Below are 16,927 nucleotides of genomic sequence, written 5' to 3'. Positions count from 1 at the left end.
TCACTACACAGGTAACACATTCAGGCACACTTATGAGCACTGGGGCCCTGGGTTACCAGGGTCCCAGTGACACATACAACTAAAACAACATATATACAGTGAAAAATGGGGGTAACATGCTAGGCAAGATGGTACTTTCCTACACCCAGACACCCCCATTTCCCACCAAATATCAGTCTCTCAGATGAGGCTACAACCCTATGTCAGTTCTGAACTTTTAAAACTTTAACAACCTTGTTCAGAAGTACTGATGCTGCTGAAAGAAATGAATGACGTCCCTGCTGAGAAGTTCCAGCAGCCAGGCTAAAAAGTGTGACAAGTGTCCCTAAAGGGATGAAAGTGTGCTAATGTGCTGCTAGTACCATGTGAAGCTTTCCACACTTCTGCTGAGAAGTGCTACTTCCATCCAATTCAGAGTATGGATCATCCTTAAAAACCCACGCCTACGGGCTTTGACCGGGTCCTGTGATGTGTGATCCTGACTGAACACAGAATTTAATCCATGTAGAGGCTCAAATGGAACCAGTCTATTTTTAAAAAGAACAGGGAAGGGTGCCCATTGGAAAAACACATGATGACCAGACCTACATACTTTGCCCTTATTTAGAGTTTGGTGGACAAGTTACCCTGTCACAAATGTGAGAGCTATTAATTCTGCCATATTACAAGTGCATTATATCCTAAGCACTCGATGTACGAAGCATTTTACCGATCAATCGGTAAAATGCTTTTCGGCGTGTACATAAGGCAAAATGCGACTCTCTAACATTACTGAATCGTATTTTTATTTTGCGATTCGGTATTAGGAAGGGACATGTTCAGGGCGTTCCCTTCCTAAAACTGAGTCCCACTGATAAGTATTAATGTTTTGCGACTGGGATGCGGTCACAAAACATTAATACTTCACCAGCTCCGTAGAGGAGATGGCAACCCATTTGCAAACGGGAAGGGGTTGTGAATGTGGGTGAAAACATTTTTAAGAGGCCCCAAGCCCGGCCCAGCAGCCTCCGGGTCACGGTGCAGACCTATGCAGTGTCCCCTCTCCTGTCCTTGCTCTTGTTCTAGGAGCTGAAAGTAAACCTGGATCCAGGGAAGCTCGTTGTTGGTTTCCATTCAGAGCTTGTTTAAGAGATGTGGCCGAGCCAGGCGAGCACCCCCTCCAGTGATTAATTTGTAAATAAAAACGTGCAGGTGCTCAAAGCCCTCTTAAAGACGCGGCTGCTGCAATTAAATGTGGTAACACGGAATACTGAGGCAGCGTAATCCTGAAGCCATCTCGGGCCTCTTTAATCCATATAAAGCCACTCCCTGCCCCTTCAGCTCACTCTTGCAGCTTTCTACTTTCTCCCCTTGTGACGCTTTTTTGTTTTTCCCTTCTTCCGTCTGTCCCATATGTGTCTTTTGCTCGCAGCAAATGCTTTAGGCAGAAGAGTAAGTCCCGGCCCTCAACAATAAGTGCCGGTGCTCAGCACCAGAAACAACAAGCACAAATTAAGCACTGATTCATACTAATTAGTGCCTGTCCACTGCTCCCGGCGTGATCGAGGTACTATTTTGTTCTAACACCCAGTGCCCTGCAAACAGAAGGCTTGTGACTGGCAAAACCGTGGCCAGCAGGACAAACAAAATTGCAAACTTTGTTATTTTGTTAAGTCATCTTTTCTCAATTTCCACTCGTCTTTTTTTTTTTGCTTGGGGTGCTGTGGTCAAAAGATGACAATTAACTTGATTCGTTTGACATGTGTTGTGCCCCATGGACGTTCCAGCACAGTGTGTGTTGCTTATTTTGATGCTAATCACAGGATATCGGTCTGTTTAGTTTGAGCATGCAAGCGCTTTGACCTGTTATTAGTATTGTGAGCTTTTAACTACTCACTCATTTGTGGGCTTGCCTTTCAAAAATCACTTGATGTCATTGGTATATGCTTTACGTTTGTACCGCCTTGAGGCTGTTTTTGTCATGCCTTGCACACTGCCCCTGTTATATGGATTATTGCACAATTGGCATTATACTTCTTCAGAGTGGGCAACTATTTCTTTTGTCTCTCCGCTTCGTGCTCCATAGCGGCCATGGGCCGCCCAGCACAAACATGTGAACTCGATCGGCAGTATTGGAGCACTGGTCACATTGTTCACAGTTACCTCATAAGAGTAATTTCTTGTGGTCATCCCCTTGAAACACTTGAAATTGGAGAACGCTTTGAGTAAAACAGAAATCTTGAAAGGGCAGCACAGCGGGAGAACCGATACTACAATAGTCACTGCACTCAGGAAACCTCAACCCATAATGCTTTGCAGGGCATTACTTTTACAAAACGTTTTTGCTCATAACTCAGCCTGTGGTGGTCCTAGGACAATGGGACCACCTTCAAAACTCTCTTTTGTCTACATCATTTCTGGGTCCCCACACTAGGTTAGCGGGGACCCCAAATTAATGACCCCTCCCACCATCCAGTGCCTTTTAAGCGTTCTCATGGCTGCACTTTTATTTTACATCTGGGAGAGGTTTTGTTTTAAAGGCCTTGTTTGTAATATCATTGCAGTAGGCCTGCTAGCCCTAAAATGTCCTCTAGGGGCTAAGTATATGGTTACACTGCATTACTTTCTCCTGATTTTATTTTCATGGGGTTATCCCCTTTTGGGGTTAGCAGTATGGTTACATGACCATGTTGCTTACAAACAATATTTTTGTTATTGTGCCCTCTAGGGGCTGTTTTCAACATTACAGTCTAATGCCAAAACTTTATTTCTGCTAAAGGTTTAAATGATAATTTTAATAATCTTTCTTTAATACAATTATGCCCATGATTCAGACCAACTTAACATCCTTATTGCGCTATGACTGTTTGAGCACTCTTTATGTGTTTGGGTGATCCTTCTAGTTTGTTTCACCTCTGTCGCTGGCTTGTGTCTTTTTTGGGGGGTATTGTGTTAGTCAGCCAGCATCTCTGATGGGGGGCGGTGAAAGTGGTATTCTATTGGGATTAGCATGGCAGATTTAAATTAGGATTCAAAATGGCAACATTTGCATTTTTTGCTGCAGATAGAGGAAGAAAGTAAATGGAAGAGTTTTAGTTATTTGCAGGCCCACTGGAATTATATGTCAGGAAAAGATGAAATTATGAGACAGGGTTGCCCAATTTATGTGGCAAGAAACATCCAGTTATAAATTTACAATGCCAATAGCTCTAACTCAAGCAAATGCGACACCTATTGCATTGCAAATTCTTGTTTTAAGATTACCAGGGTGATTCTTTCTGCCCCTTTAGCTGCACGTTGTTGGTGTTTATATAGGCTAATTGTCTCACACCACTGCAATAGAAGCTTTACTGATCACATTTGTATACTTTGCCTCACCCTTTACTGTGTACACGGCCGGTGCCAGGCTCTATCTAGGTACTTTAACAAAAAGTGTGCAGCTGGTTTTAATTTTAATCTGTAATTATTATTTTTTCATTTTGAATTATTTCCCATTTTATGTGTTTAGCACTGTGTTATCACTTGTTTGATAACTGGTTCATTCTCCTTAGAAGTACTTTTAAGTCCTGACAGTGTGGGACCTTCTGCAGGAGTAGTGGACTCAATATCTTTTCCCTATGGTGTTAGACCTGGGATCCTTGGCTTGCCTCTCCCCTAATTTTTTGCCTCTCACTAGGTCAAGTGTGTAAGCGCTTTGACCTGTTGTAAATATTCTGTGGGCTTCTAACCACGCCCACCTCACACCCATCACTTTCACTCGTTCGTGAGCTTCCCTTTCAAATATCCCTTGATGTCATTGGTGAATGCTTTAAGCTTGTCCAGCCTTGGGGCGGTTTTGTTACCACCTTGCAGACTTACCCTGGGACATAGATTATTGCATGATAAGCAATATTTTTCTGCATGGGCGAACTGTTTTTTTCTTTTGTCTCTCCCCTTTGTTCTCCATGGCGGCCATGGCGCTCACAGTGCTCACAGCGTAGAACATTGCAAACTCCATTGGCGGTATTGAAGCGCTGGTCACGTTGTTCAAACTGTTCTTTTGACTCTCCCCTTCGCCCTCCATAGCTTCCACAAAAAAACTTGTAATTGATAGATGCTTACATAAAAGACACACAAATCCTCAAAGCAGCTCTCCCGACACAGTTAGAGAGCTGATACTTAAATATTCACTGCACTCGGATAACTCGCCCCATAATGTTTTGCAATAATTATTTTTCACAATAGTTTGCTCATAACTCAGTCTCTGGTAGTCTTAGGACAATGGGGCCACACCCAAAACGTTCACCACAATGTGCTCTTTCTGTCTACATCATCTCTGGTACCCCACACTAGGTTGGTGGGGACCCCAAAATAATAACACCTCCCACCATTCAGTGTCTGTGTAAATGCTCTCATGGCTGGAACTTTTGTTTTACAGCCCAGAGTGGTTTGTGAAAACGTGTAAGGCACTATGGGCCGTATTTATACTCTGGTTGCGCCGAATTTGCGTCGTTTTTTTCGACGCAAATTCGACGCTAAACTAACGCCAACTAACGCCATATTTATACTATGGCGTTAGACGCTTCGGGCGCCAAAGTGCCCGGAGTGAGCGTCATTTTTTAGCGTGAACCCCTTCCTTGCGTTAATGAGATGCAAGGGAGGCGTTCCCGTCTTAAAAAATGACTCCCAGGCCTTTACGTGGTATTTATACTCCCGGGCAAAAATGACGCCCGGGAGTGGGCGTGGCCAAAAACGGCGCATTTGCGCCGCTTTTTAACGCCTGGGTCAGGGATGGCGTTAAGGGACAAGTGGGCTCAAAATGAGCCCACAGTGCCCTCCCCTGCCCCCAGGGACCCCCCCTGCCACCCCTGCCCACCCCAGGAGGACACCCAAGGATGGAGGGACCAAACCCAGTGAAGTACAGGTAAGTTCAGGTAAGTATAATTTTTGTTATTTTTCAATTTTTTTTTGTGGCATAGGGGGGCCTTATTTGTGCCCCCCTACATGCCACTATGCCCAATGGCCATGCCCAGGGGACATAAGTCCCCTGGGCATGGCCATTGGGCAAGGGGGCATGACTCCTATCTTTACAATGATAGGAGTCATGTTGATGGGGGATGGGCGTAGAAAAAAAATGGCGCAAGTCGAGTTACGACGATTTTTTCGACGTAACCTGACTTGCCCCATTTTAAGACGCCCATACGCCATTTTCCCCCTACGCCGGCGCTGTCTGGTGTACGTGGTTTTTTTCCACGCAAACCAGGCAGCGCCGGTCTGCTTGCGCCGGCTAACGCCATTCCATAAATACGGCGCCCGCATGGCGCTTCAGAATGGCGTTAGACGGCGCAAAAATTTTTGCCGCTAAACTGCGTTAGCGCAGTTTAGCGTCAAAAAGTATAAATATGGGCCTATGCCTTCTAGGGGCTAAATATCTGCTTAGATGACCATGTTTCTTACAAATTACATTTTTATTTTGGTGTTCTCTAGGGACTGTTCTGAGCATTACTGTCAACATACTACTGCACTTGGTCATGCTTTGCAAGGTATTTTTTTACAAAACATTTTTGCTCAGAACTCAGCCTGTGGTGGTCCTAGGACAATGGGACCGCCTTCAAAACATTGAGCACAATGTGCTCTTTCGGTCTGGATCACCCTGGGTCCCCACACTAGGTTAGTGGGGACCCCAAAATAATAACCTCTCCATCCATTCAGTGTCTTTTTAACCTCTCTCATGTCTGGAGCTTTTGCTTTACAGCGGAGAGTAGATTGTGTTTTAAGGGTCTTGTTTGTAATACTATTGCAGTAGGCCTGCTAGCCCTGAAAATGTGTAATGCACTACGCCAGGCAGGGGCTAAATATATGGTTACACTGCATTACTTTCAGTCATTTTCTTTTCATGTCATTATGCCTACTAGGGGCTAACTATATGGTAACATGACCATAATTCTTACAAATGCTATTTTCATTGTGGTGTCTTCTAGGGGCTGTTCTGTGCATTACTTTCTAAATCCAACATTTATTTCTGACAAAGTTTTTTATTGGTTTTATATGATAATTGCATATGTTTTATTAAGTTCTCCCTTTCGTAATTATGACCATGATTGAGGCCAACATAACTTCCTTATAACACTATGACTGTTTAACACTCTTGATATGTGTGGGTGACCCTTCTAGTTTATTTCTCTCGTTACTCCTCCGTGGTTGTTTTGTTTTGGGAATTGTGTTAGCCAGCCAGCAACTCTGATGGTGGGATGGTGAAAGTGGTATTCTATTGAAATTAGCATGGCAGATTTAAATTAGGATGCTAAATGGTAACATTTTCATTTATGGCTGCAGATAGAGGAAGGAGGTAAATGGAAGTGCTTTAGTTATATGCAGGGCCACTGCAATTAAGTGGCAGGAGGAAAAGACAAAATAATGAGGCAGGATTGACCAATTTATGTGGCAAGAAAAGTCCAGTTATGAATTTACAACGCCAAGAACTCTAACTCAAGCAAATGCAAGACCTATTGCATTGCAAATGCTTGTACTAATAGTGAATTATATTATATGAGTCACTATTATTGTAATAAAAATGGAATACAGTCAGGTGGAATATCACCCTCCCTGGAGCAGAGGTAAGAAAAAAATTATTTTACATGTATGTAGTGTGCATGCTTGCGGATGAGAGTGTTTTACGTATGTGAGAGAGAGTATGAGTATGTGTGAATGCGTATGTACGTGGGAGTCGAAGTAAAGGTCAAATGGCCAGTGATGTCGTTTTCGCTACCCCTGGCCTTTTGGTCATTTAACATCCATGAGTGACACACTTGTCCATTGTTTCCCGCAGTCTCACAGGCAATCCACACAGGCCCAAGAGCTGAGGGAGATCTTACCAGGATAGGCCAAGGGTAAAATAATCTTATTGGTTCTCATCATAGGGCTACCTCAACACACGTCATGGCAGTCTGTCTACAGGATTCTTGCACCGGTTTCAGATAACTCAGAACCAGTCAGTCCAGACTGTGACACTGGCTCATATGACTCAAGTACGGAGACAGCTGCACTGGCTTCCAGTACATGACCATTCCAATATGGCTGCCGTCATTAACACTGCAGAGGCACACAACTACTGGTGGGGGAAGGCCACAGATGGGGCCGGACTGGGAACTCAATACAGCCCTGGCAAATTTTGCCAGACCAGCCCTCATACGGTGCATAGCTAGTCTGACCACCACAATAGGGACTGGGTGGGGAGTTCTCCTCCCTAAGAAAAATTGGGAAAAATGGGAAAAATGGTGCAGTTTACAACAAATGTTCCATTATATATTCAATTGTATTCGTTTTTAAAGCACAGTAAATGATGACCTTACAGTGCACCAGGATACTGCAATCTCTACTGGGGCTCTTCAATGATTCCCTCACCATCACCCCGTAACAGTGCCTATCATCTCTTCAGAGCACCTCTCTCACATGTATTTCATTTGTTCTATAGTGCCTCTCTTCCCAGGATAGGGTGTCAGAGCACTTTACATCGAACACACTTACAGAGACAATGAATCATACATGTGTAAATCAGTGCACAGAAAATGTTACATAAGACAAAGGGGACTGCAAGGTGTCGCATTCACAAGTCATCCATACTGGCAAGTATTTTTAAGAGTGCTTGGTGGGAAGAATAAACTCAGGTTTCAGAGTATAAGACAGTGGTTATGGATGACTTTACTTATAGCAATTTATTTCTACCCCAATTTTTTTTTTTTAGCATATTAGGATAATCCAAGAATGGGAAAAAATTTAACTTTTAACTGTTTTTATGCAGTTTGCACGCAGCTCTTTGATGGCAGTTCATAGCTCACTGAGCTAGATTATGAATGGAACTTATGAACTGCATAGTAACAAAAAGATCTCTTTGACAAATGCAGTATCCCTCTGAGCAAACCACATAAAATACTATTTTGTACTCTGCATAGTGCACATTCTTTGCGGCCGGCATATTAACTATCTGCGCTACCTTAGATGAGTCAAAATTGCCACTAGACAAAACTCTGATTTGTCTCCAGCAGGTAGAATAAACACCAGAGTGATCTTGGCACTTTCATGGTTGCCTGAAAACTGTTGGATATAAAAGGCACTCTGCAGTGCTTTTAAAAATTCTGCACTGCTACAAAACCAGCCCCCAGTAACAAAAGCAGCCCCCCACCATTCCAGCCTCCCGGGGAAACACCCGATGCCCGGTAGGGCCAGTCTGGCCTTGGCCACAGAGGGGTTGCAGACAGAGAGAGAGCAGAGCAGGGGGGGCAGAGATTCTAGCAGAGGGATGGCAAACACAGCACTTCAGGGGGCACAAACAGCACTGATGGGAAAGAGACAGAGTGGAGGGGAGGAAGAGATCACAAAAGAGGGATAGAAACTAGACTGCACAACAGAAGGGACAGACAACACAGCAGAGGGGTAGAGAGCACAGCAGAGAAATGGCAGAGACAGCACTGCGGGGGCAGAAACAGAGCAGAGGGGTGGAAGGAATCAGAGAAGAGGAGGTGGACACTCCACAGGAGAGGGAGTAGAGGCCAGCAGAGAGGATGAGGATGGGTGCGGTGACCCCCTCCCTTGAGGAGCTTAAGGGGTGACATCCTTCATGGGTCTCTTCTGCTTGTAACTTGGCAGACAAAAGCTCATAATGAACTCTATAGAGAAATACCAGTGAGAGATGGGGAGATAGAAAGGGAGGAAAAGAAAACACCATTGAAGAGGAGGAAGCAAGAGTGAAAGGTAGGAAGAGTGACAGGAGGATGGATGAGTGGGTTAATGAATGAGGATGGACACTGGTCCATTTTTCCCCCGCAGTCTTTTGGGTTAGCTAGACAGGTGGATGAGCAGGTGAAAGGATAAGTAAATGAATAGGTGGATGAACAGGTAAAGATAGAGTAAAGAGAAATCTGACAGCGAGGAAGGATGGCTTTATTGATGGATGGGTAAGTCAAAGGATGGAAGTTTGGGTGGGTGGATGTGTGGATGGATCCATGCGTAGATGATGGATGGATGGATGGATGGATGGATAGATGGATGGATGGATGGAATAGCTAGTGTATGGAATGAGGATAGATTGAATGATGGATGAAAGAGTTAATGGATGACATAATGTAAAGATGAAATAGTGGCCATCAGTGGGTGGGTGAAAGGATAAATAGATAGATGCTTGGATGGAAGAAGAAAAGGAGGGGCCATTTGCTTCCTGGCATGTTTCCACCAGAGTTTTGGTTCAAAGTGTGTGGGGGTGTTCTAATGTTCTCTACTCCCTTGAGTGTGAGGCACAGCAGAGCAGGGAGGGCAGAGGGCACAGCAGAAGGTGGGGATCACAGCAGAGAGGGCAGAGACCACGGCAGAGGAGGTAGAGAGAGAGATAGACCACAGCAGAGGTGGTAGAAAAAGAGACCACACCAGAGGTGGTAGAGAGAGAGACAAGAGTAGATGTGGTAGTGAGAGAGACCACAAAAGAGGTGGTAGACAGACCACAGCAGAGGGTTGGGGAGCACAGCAAAGGGGACAAAAAACAAAGCAGAGGGGGCTGGGAGCATAATAGAAGGGGCAGAGACATAGAGGGAGAGAGCACAGCAGAGAGGCAGAGAGGGCACAGTGGAGAGGCAGAGAGGGCACAGAGACAGGGAGGGCACAGCAGACAGGCAGAGAGCGCACACCGGAGGGAGTAGGGAGCCCAGCAGAGAGGCAGAGAAGAAACAGCAGAGACACAGAGAGGGCACAGAGACAGGGAGGGCACAGCGGAGAGGCAGAGAGGGCACAGAGACAGGGAGGGCACAGCAGACAGGCAGAGAGCGCACACCGGAGGGAGTAGGGAGCCCAGCAGAGAGGCAGAGAGGAAACAGCAGAGACACAGAGAGGGCACAGAGACAGGGAGGGCACAGCAGAGAGGCAGAGAGGGCACAGAGACAGGGAGGGCACAGCAGACAGGCAGAGAGCGCACACCGGAGGGAGTAGGGAGCCCAGCAGAGAGGCAGAGAGGAAACAGCAGAGACACAGAGAGGGCACAGAGACAGGGAGGGCACAGCGGAGAGGCAGAGAGGGCACAGCAGAGAGACAGAGAGGGCACAGAGACAGGGAGGGCACAGCAGAGAGGCAGAGAGGGCACAGAGACAGGGAGGGCACAGCAGAGAGACAGAGAGGGCACAGAGACAGGGAGGGCACAGCAGAGAGGGCACAGAGACAGGGAGGGCACAGCAGAGAGGCAGAGAGGGCACAGCAGAGAGGGAGAGAGGGCATAGCGGAGAGACAGAGAGGGCACAGCAGAGAGGCAGAGAAGACACAGAGGAGAGGCAGAGAGGGCACAGCAGAGAGGCAGAGAGGGCACAGCAGAGACAGAGAGGGCACAGCGGAGTGTCAGACAGGGCACAGCAGAGAGGGAGAGAGGGCACAGCGGAGAGGCAGAGAGGGCACAGCAGAGAGGCAGAGAGGGCACAGCGGAGAGGCAGAAAGGGCACAGTGGAGGGAGTAGGGAGCCCATTAGAGAGGCACAGCATAGAGACAGAAAGGGCACAGCAGAGAGACAGAGAGGGCACAGCAGAGAGGCAGAGAGGGCATAGCGGAGAGAGTAGAGAGGGCACAGTGGAGAGGCGGAGAGGGCACAGCGGAGGGAGTAGAGAGCCCAGCAGAGTGGCACAGCATAGAGTCAGAGAGAACACAGCAGAGAGATAGAGAGGGCACAGCAGAGAGACAGAGAGAGCACAGCAGAGAGGCAGAGAGGGCACAGCAGAGAGGCAGAGAGGGCACAGTGGAGAGGGCACAGCAGAGAGGCAGAGATGGCACAGCGGAGAGGCAGAGAGGGCCCAGCAGAGAGACAGAAAGGGCACAGCAGAGAGACAGAGAGGGCACAGCAGAGAGGCAGAGAGGGCTCAGCGGAGAGGGCACAGCAGAGAGGCAGAGATGGCACAGCGGAGAGGCAGAGAGGGCACAGCAGAGAGACAAAGAGGACACAGCAGAGAGGGAGAGAGGACACAGCAGAGAGACAGAGAGGGCACAGCAGAGAGGCAGAGAGGGCACAGCAGAGAGACAGAGAGGGCACAGCGGCGAGGCAGAGAGGGCACAGCAGAGGGGGCACAACAGAGAGGCAGAGAGGGCACAGCAGAGAGGGCACAGCAGAGAGACAGAGAGGGCACAGCAGAGAGGGAGAGAGGACACAGCAGAGAGACAGAGAGGGCACAGCAGAGAAGCAGAGAGGGCACAGCGGAGAGGCAGAGAGGGCACAGCAGATGGGGCACAGCAGAGAGGCAGAGAGGGCACAGCAGAGAGGCAGAGAGGGCACAGCAGAGATGCAGAGAGGGCACAGCGGAGGGAGTAGGGATCCCATCAGAGAGGCACAGCATAGAGACAGAAAGGGCACAGCAGAGAGGCAGAGAGGGAACAGCAGAGAGACAGAGAGGGCACAGCGGAGAGGCAGAGAGGGCACAGAGACAGAGATGGCACAGCAGAGAGATAGAGAGGGGACCGTGGAGGGAGTAGAAAGGGCACAGTGGAGAGGCAGAGAGGGCACAGCGGAGGAAGTAGAGAGCCCAACAGAGAGGCACATCACAGAGACAGAGAGAACACAGCAGAGAGGCAGAGAGGGCACAGCAGAGAGACAGAGAGGGCACAGCAGAGAGGCAGAGAGGGCACAGCGGAGAGGCATAGAGGGCACAGCAGAGAGGCAGAGAGGGAGAGAGGGCACAGCAGAGAGACAGAGAGGGTACAGCAGAGGGGCAGAGAGGGCACAGCAGAGAGACGGAGAGGGCACAGCGGAGAGGCAGAGAGGGCACAGCAGAGAGGGCACAGCGGAGAGGCAGAGAGGGCACAGCAGAGAGGCAGAGAGAGAACAGCAGAGAGACAGAGAGGGCACAGCGGAGAGGCAGAGAGGGCACAGAGACAGGGAGGGCACAAAAAAGAGGCAGAGAGGACACAGAGACAGGGAGGGCACAGCAGAGAGGCAGAGAGGGCACAGCAGAGAGACAGAGAGGGAAGAGCAGAGAGGGCACAGCAGAGAGACAGAGAGGGCACAGTAGAGAGGCAGAGAGGGAACAGCAGAGAGACAGAGGGGGCACAGTGGAGAGGAAGAGAGGGCACAGAGACAGGGAGGGCACAGCAGAGAGGCAGAGAGGGCACAGAGATAGGGAGGGCACAGCAGAGAGGAAGAGAGGGCACAGCAGAGAGACAGAGAGGGCACAGCAGAGAGGGTACAGCACAGAGACAGAGAGGGCACAGCACAGAGACAGAGAGGGCACAGCAGAGAGGCAGAGAGGGCACAGCAGAGAGACAGAGAGGGCACAGCGGAGAGGCAGAGAGGGCACAGCAGAGGGGGCACAGCAGAGAGGCAGAGAGGGCACAGCAGAGAGGTAGAGAGGGCACAGCAGAGAGACAGAGAAGGCACAGCAGAGAGGCAGAGAGGGCACAGCAGAGAGACAGAGAGGGCACAGCAGAGAGGTAGAGAGGGCACAGCAGAGAGGCAGAGAGGGCACAGCAGAGAGGCAGAGAGGGCACAGCGTCAGAGAGGACACAGAGGAGAGACAGAGAGGGCACAGCATAGAGACAGAGAGGGCACAGCAGAGAGACACAGAGGGCACAGCAGAGAGGCAGAGGGGGCACAGCGGAGAGACAGAGAGGGCACAGCAGAGAGGCAGAGAGGGCACAGCTGAGAGGCAGAGAGGGCACAGTGGAGGGAGTAGAGAGCCCAGCAGAGAGGCACAGCATAGAGAAAGAGACGGCAAAGCAGAGAGGCAGAGAGGGCACAGCAGAGAGGCAGAGAGGGCACAGCGGAGAGGCAGAGAGGGCACAGTGGAGGGAGTAGAGAGCCCAGCAGAGAGGCACAGCATAGAGAAAGAGACGGCAAAGCAGAGAGGCAGAGAGGGCACAGCATAGAGACAGAGAGGGCACAGCAGAGAGGCAGAGAGGGCACAGCATAGAGACAGAGAGGGCATAGAAGTGAGGCAGAGAGCGCACAGCGGAGGGGTTAGGGATCCCAGCAGAGAGGCAGAGAGGGCACAGCAGAGAGACAGAGAGGGATCAGCAGAGAGGCAGAGAGGGCACAGAAGAGAGACAGAGAGGGCACAGCGGAGAGGCAGAGAGGGCACAGCGGAGACGCAGAGAGGGCACAGAGACAGGGAGGGCACAGCAGAGAGCCAGAGAGGGCACATCGGAAAGACAGAGAGGGCACAGTGGAGGGACAGAGAGGGCACAGCGGAGGGAGAAGAGAGCCCAGCACAGAGGCACAGCATAGAGACAGAGAGGGCACAGCAGAGAGGTAGAGAGGGCACAGCAGAGAGGCAGAGAGGGCACAGCAGAGGGAGTAGAGAGCCCAGCAGAGAGAGCACAACAGAGAGGCAGAGAGGGCACTGCGGAGAGGCAGAGAGGGTACAGCAGAGAGGCAGAGAGGGCACAGCAACAGAGAGGCAGAGAGGACACAGAGACAGAGAGGCAGAGAGGGTACAGCAGAGAGACAGAGAGAGCACAGCAGAGAGGCAGAGAGGGCACAGCGGAGAGGCAGAGAGGGCACAGCATAGAGGGCACAGCAGAGAGTCAGAGAGGGCACAGCGGAGCGAGTAGAGAGCCCAGCACAGAGGCACAGCATAGAGACAGAGAGGGCACAGCAGAGAGGCAGAGAGGGCACAGCAGAGAGGCAGAGAGGGCACAGCAGAGAGGCAGAGAGGGCACAGCGGAGGGAGTAGAGAGCCCAGCAGACAGGGCACAGCAGAGAGGGCACAACGGAGAGGCAGAGAGGGCACAGAGACAGGGAGGGCACAGCAGAGAGGTAGAGAGGGCACAGCGAAGAGACAGAGAGGGCACAGCAGAGGGAGTAGAGAGCCCAGCAGAGAGGCACAGCATAGAGACAGAGAGGGCACAGCAGAGAGGCAGAGAGGACAGAGCGGAGGAAGTAGGGAGCCCAACATAGAGGGCACAGCAGAGAGGCAGAAAGGGCACAGCGGAGAGGCAGAGAGGGAACAGCAACAGAGAGGCAGAGAGGGCACAGCAGAGAGGCAGAGAGGGCACAGCAGAGAGACAGAGAGGGCACAGCAGAGAGGCAGAGAGGGCACAGCATAGAGACAGAGAGGGCACAGAAGTGAGGCAGAGAGCGCATAGCGAAGACAGTAGGGAGCCCAGCAGAGAGGCAGAGAGGGCACAGCAGAGAGACAGAGAGGGATCAGCAGAGAGGCAGAGAGGGCACAGCAGAGAGACAGAGAGGGCACAGTGGAGAGGCAGAGAGGGCACAGCGGAGAAGCAGAGAGGGCACAGAGACAGGGAGGGCAAAGCGGAGAGGGCACAGCAGAAAGACAGAGAGGGCACAGTGGAGGGACAGAGAGGGCACAGCAGAGGGAGAAGAGAGCCCAGCAGAGAGGCACAGCATAGAGACAGAGAGGGCACAGCAGAGAGGCAGAGAGGGCACAGCAGAGAGGCAGAGAGGGCAGAGCGGAGGGAGTAGAGAGCCCAGCAGAGAGAGCACAGCAGAGAGGCAGAGAGGGCACAGCAGAGAGACAGAGAGGGCACAGCAGAGAGGGCACAGCGGAGAGGCAGAGAGGGCACAGCAGAGAGGACACAGCAGAGAGGGCACAGCAGAGAGGCAGAGAGGGCACAACGGAGAGGCAGAGAGGGCACAGAGACAGGGAGGGCACAGCAGAGAGGTAGAGAGGGCACAGCGAAGAGACAGAGAGGGCACAGCAGAGGGAGTAGAGAGCCCAGCAGAGAGGCACAGCATAGAGACAGAGAGGGCACAGCAGAGAGGCAGAGAGGACAGAGTGGAGGAAGTAGGGAGCCCAACATAGAGGGCACAGCAGAGAGGCAGAAAGGGCACAGCGGAGAGGCAGAGAGGGAACAGCAACAGAGAGGCAGAGAGGGCACAGCAGAGAGGCAGAGAGGGCACAGCAGAGAGACAGAGAGGGCACAGCAGAGAGGCAGAGAGGGCACAGCATAGAGACAGAGAGGGCACAGAAGTGAGGCAGAGAGCGCATAGCGGAGACAGTAGGGAGCCCAGCAGAGAGGCAGAGAGGGCACAGCAGAGAGACAGAGAGGGATCAGCAGAGAGGCAGAGAGGGCACAGCAGAGAGACAGAGAGGGCACAGTGGAGAGGCAGAGAGGGCACAGCGGAGAAGCAGAGAGGGCACAGAGACAGGGAGGGCAAAGCGGAGAGGGCACAGCAGAAAGACAGAGAGGGCACAGTGGAGGGACAGAGAGGGCACAGCAGAGGGAGAAGAGAGCCCAGCAGAGAGGCACAGCATAGAGACAGAGAGGGCACAGCAGAGAGGCAGAGAGGGCACAGCAGAGAGGCAGAGAGGGCAGAGCGGAGGGAGTAGAGAGCCCAGCAGAGAGAGCACAGCAGAGAGGCAGAGAGGGCACAGCAGAGAGACAGAGAGGGCACAGCAGAGAGGGCACAGCGGAGAGGCAGAGAGGGCACAGCAGAGAGGACACAGCAGAGAGGGCACAGCAGAGAGGCAGAGAGGGCACAGCAGAGAGGCAGAGAGGGTACAGCTGACACCAGCAGCACTAGGTGAAGCTTTGGAGGTCTCCTGTGGGTGAAACCCTGACTGATCGCGAGAGTAAAGGACGCTTCCTTACCTGGAGGGGGTGTCGCTGTTCCAGAGCCCAGGGGGACTCCGGCCCTTCCGGCAGGGCACAGAGGCAGGGACCTGTCACCTATTGCCAGCGCTGCGGGCAGGAAGGCGGGCAGCTACCGGCGAGGCGCTCACACAAGGGCACAGCAAGGCGCACCCGAAGCTGGCAGGGTGGTCACCTGGCACAGGTGACCCGGGACTGACAACCACTGGTACTCAGGAGGCTTGCAACACCGGCAGTGGGCGAGGAAGTGCAAGCAGGTTGTGAAACACAGCTGAGCTAGGGTGGTGCCCCAGGAGGTGTTCACCAGGGGCTAGCGCCAAGGACAGGGTGTGTGACAAAGGCGCTAGGGGAGTGATAAAGAATGGGTACAAGGGGTACTGACGGCTCTTTCACAAGGAGCTAGCGCGAAGGACAGTGCCTGTGGCAGACGCTCTAGGAAAGTGATAAAGAATGAGTACAAGGGGTACTGACTGCTCTTTCACCAGGAGCTAGCGCCAAGGACTACAAGGGGCGCTGACGGCTCTTTCACCAGGAGATAGCGCCAAGGACAGGGTCTGCGACAAAGGCGCTAGGAGAGTGATGAAGAATTACTACACGGGGCACTGACAGCTCTTTCACGGGGAGCCAGCGCCAAGGACTACAAGAGCCACTGACAGCTCTTTCACCAGGAGCTAGTGCCAAGGGCAGGGTCTGTGACAGAGGCGCTAGGAGATTGATAAAGAATGAGTACAAGGGGCCCTAACGGCTCTTTCACCAGGAGCTAGCGCCAGGGCCTGTGACAGAGGCGCTAGGAGAATGATAAAGAATGAGAACACGGGGTACTGACAGCTCTTTCACCAGGAACTAGCGCCAGGGGCAGGGCCTGTGACAGAGGCGCTAGCAGTGTGATAAAGATTGAGAACAAGGGGTACTGACAGCTCTTTCACCAGGAGCTAGCGCCAGGGGTAGGGCCTGTGACAGAGGCGCTAGGAGAGTGACAGAGACTGGGTGCAAGTGGCACTGACAGGAAGTTTTCACAATCAGCTGCAAGGAGTGCAGGGTCGGGGACAGTGTGCACCAGCAGGAAGCAAAGACAGTGATTCACTAGTGACAGGCGCCTGTGACGATCATAATACCGGGAAATGGAACTGGGCAGTGGCATGTCGGGGCTCAGAGGTGACCGGGGTCCTGGGCAGTGACTGGGCACTGTGCACTCTCAGAGGCAGTCGCTTGGACAGAGGCCTCTGCCCAGGCCGTGCCATTGGGCAGTGGCAAGGGGACAGTGACAGAGCTCTGCAGCAGTCACCCGTCACTCTCAGGGGCAGTGGAATGGACAGGGGCCGTGGCATTGGGCAGTGACATTGGGCAGTGGCAGGGGGAGAGGCTCTGACGTGGTAGTGGCACTGGGCAGTGGCAGGGG

At 51.6% G+C, this 16,927-nt stretch overlaps 1 protein-coding gene across 1 annotated transcript in view; it reads right to left on the bottom strand.

The window, feature by feature from the left end:
* Window positions 1-16,436, bottom strand: part of LOC138293672 (glycerol kinase-like) — a 102,851-nt gene extending 86,415 nt beyond the window's left edge. Inside the window, exon 1 of the mRNA XM_069232977.1 lies at window positions 15,529-16,436. The gene's annotated coding sequence lies outside the window, so the exon portion shown is untranslated. The remainder of the gene's footprint in view (window positions 1-15,528) is intronic.
* Window positions 16,437-16,927: the final 491 nt, after the last annotated feature.

The sequence above is a fragment of the Pleurodeles waltl genome, chromosome 4_2, assembly GCF_031143425.1.
Source record: "Pleurodeles waltl isolate 20211129_DDA chromosome 4_2, aPleWal1.hap1.20221129, whole genome shotgun sequence".
NCBI classification, from domain to species: domain Eukaryota; kingdom Metazoa; phylum Chordata; class Amphibia; order Caudata; family Salamandridae; genus Pleurodeles; species Pleurodeles waltl.
The sequence above is the reverse complement of the archived record's forward strand: the minus strand, read 5'-3'. Positions and strand labels throughout refer to the sequence as shown.